This window comes from Malaya genurostris, chromosome 3 (genome assembly GCF_030247185.1).
Source record: "Malaya genurostris strain Urasoe2022 chromosome 3, Malgen_1.1, whole genome shotgun sequence".
In the NCBI taxonomy this organism is placed as follows: Eukaryota; Metazoa; Arthropoda; class Insecta; order Diptera; family Culicidae; genus Malaya; species Malaya genurostris.
In genome coordinates, this window is record NC_080572.1 from 249330888 (window position 1) to 249334083 (window position 3196).

Below are 3196 nucleotides of genomic sequence, written 5' to 3' on the forward strand. Positions count from 1 at the left end.
TATGCGCCACAGTTGAAGAAGATTTAGAGAATACTGTAGCTTCATTCTACTCACGAATACAACCGAGCGTTCATAATTTCAACAAACCTCAAAACCGCTACCGATATAATTGACATGGTCATTGTATAATAAAACATAGAGACATTTTTTAAATGTGTGCTCTGCAACGTTGGGACTTTAATTGTAAAGATTTATGATTATCACAGCTCATATCTTTGACTTATGCTATTACCAGATATTGAACATATGGCTTTTACTTGAAGCGTAAGGATTTTTTGGATGATTACAAATTTGCGTGATTGATACCCATAGCAGATCGTCACACCCCCTGGTTACTGCGCAATCCGATTATACACGTCATGCGTGACGCAATTCTGCGTTTGAGTCAACATGTTTTTTTCGTGATAACAGGATTACAAGTTTTAGGTAGCCGAACCATACTTTCTAAGAAAACTCATATATCATGCAATATTAAATTTATACAGACAACTTATAAAGCGTGTTTTTGTTGTTTATAGAAAATAGGGTAACCGTACGCCTTCAAACATCATCTCAGTTCCTTCATTCATATAATTTTTTGAACCATTCGCGAGAGTTGTTATTTCTTTCCGATGCATTGGCTCAAGGGATGAAATTGAACATTGGTTCGAGTGGTCAATAATTGGCAATGTCAAATTATTTTACCAGAAAAACTTGTAGTAGGTACTGTTAGAGATATAAGCGCGAGATCGACGTACGACTGTTGTCGACAAGGGGCAGATCACTTTAAAAATGCACATTTATTTTGGTACATTGTTCTACTAATAAATTATTCATTTCAAGTAAAATCTCATTAGATCTTTCTAAAATGCTTTGGTTTCTGAAAAGAAACAAAGGTTGCCATTTCTAATACCTTCAACACAGTTGACAATTATTTCCACGAGCAAAGGCTTCCAGAAGGTGGTATTTTCTACGATTATGATATACCGTATGCTGGCTTTATTTGCATTTGTTTGATACGAAATTCGCAAAGCGATAAGGGCACAATCTATCAAATTACTCTAGATTTGCACTAAACTGATGATTTTTACCATCGATTTGCAAGGAAAGTAACATTGATAGTTCTTTAGACAACATTTAGAGCCATTGGAGCGGCTGATTTTGTGTAACGTTCCCCATCGTTGTCCACTTTTCGTTTTCTTTTCCTCCAATGCAAACGACCAGAAACTGTATGATGCAATTGCGAAAGAACCGCAAGACATCTGTGCGCACGGCCGACTATTTCCAAACTAAACCAATTTTGGTTAGGAGCGTTCATTTTACGTGATTTCGTTTGTAGCTTTTTCACAAATAGGCGGTCCCAACGGCAACAAAAATAGCAAAATATAGAATTTTGATGTCGATTATTTCATTTCGGATGTGCATACTTTATTGATAGAAATTATCAAAATGCTGCACGGGATCCATTTCTGGGATTCAATAGGGTCAAATTGTAGAATTCTCTACGATATTAAATTCTGTTCGGAACTTTTTTCTCGAACGAATTTCGCACAGCGATAAGTGCACAAAGCTTATCAAATTATTCTGGATTTGCACTACACTGATGATTTTCACCTTTGATTTGCAAGGAAAGTAATATTAATAATTCTTCAGACAACATTTAGAACCATTAGAACGGCTGATTTCGTATAATGTTCCCACTCGTTTCCAATTTTCTTTTCTTTTGTCTCCAATGAAAACAACGATTGATGCGAAACTCACACTGCGAATGTCCAACAGCAGATATGCTCACGGAAGAACTAGTTGTTTTTCTGCACTTAGGCTGGATGAACGGAACCTCATATTCGCTATTGACTGAAGCACCAGTTTAATAATGCCGGGTGTAGTTCCACTGTCAGCAGCCTGCGCACCCGATGTGTCTCCGTTCATGGATTATCACTGACTGAAGCTAGTAAACTTGCAACAGGGTCTATTTATAGATTCAATTGATTTTATTGTTTCGTATTTGGACCTATTTTTTTCAATATTTGACAAGTTTTCGTGATAAACGTGGTATTAATAACAATCTTACATCTTTTTCCATTCGTTTCGTGAAAGAGAATAAGAGAAAATATTCAAACAGGGAAAAAGTAAGTAGGAAAACAATGCTGGAGTAATTTCGTTACATTTTCGTGTTGTGATATTTTGAAAATGCACCCAGGTGAGCATAGTAAAGAAAGACGTAGTCCTACGTCAAAAACATGAAACACATCTTTGTTTTCTATATTCAATTGAAAATTAGAAATTTAAACATGAAAAAGTGAGAAGGTTTTGAACACTTACAGCTCAGACAATTTCATTTCGATTAGTAATATCATTTGGGTCAGGGTCATTTCGCCGAAAGCCTTTCAGCGATATGCCCTTCGGTGAAATATGTCATTCGGCGAAGCGGCTTCTGGCGAAACGGCTTTCGGCAAAATAACCAACTCCCATATTATTTCACCTTCTGATTGTAAATATTTTCATGCAACGATTTGATTGCTCTTTTTTAAAAATTATTTGGCCATGTTTGGAGGGGATGTGCTCGAAAACACACAAACTCAGGCTCCATTGCATTGAAAGTAAGATCTTAAAGACGATCGCCCCCTTGAACAAGAACTGGTGAGGTACATGAGATGGCCTCCCTGGATATATAACATTTTTAATGTAAAACGTTAATGTAATACAAAAAAAAAAGATTTTAAAACAGACATTCATGCTAATGCTTGACTATCGCATGAAACACGCCACAGGAAGTTTGCAGCTAGACAGTAAGCATTACAAAAACGTTATGTTATGTTATGTGGTAAATAAGCATCGATCAAATTGACGTCAACATTTCGTAAGGCTCACATAAAAAATGAGTTTCTCATTGTCATTCTGTCATTGGCTTTTGGGCCTTTTACGTCGAAATGTGGCGTTCATGCAATTGTAAATTAATAATGAAGTATTACGACTAATTAATGGAGCTGATCCTTGTACTGTTGCCTTTGCCATTTAAGAAAGGAAATGTAATTACTGTGAAAAACGATTTTTGAACCGAGGCCGGGAGAGTCGAGTGTCATATACCATTCAACTCAGTTCGTCGAGTATGCAAAATGTCTGTGTGATGTAACAAAGATTTTCCGGAATAACGAGGTGAGATGTGTTTAAAATTTTAAACCGTCATTTAGAGCAAACGATGAATTCCTATTAGCTT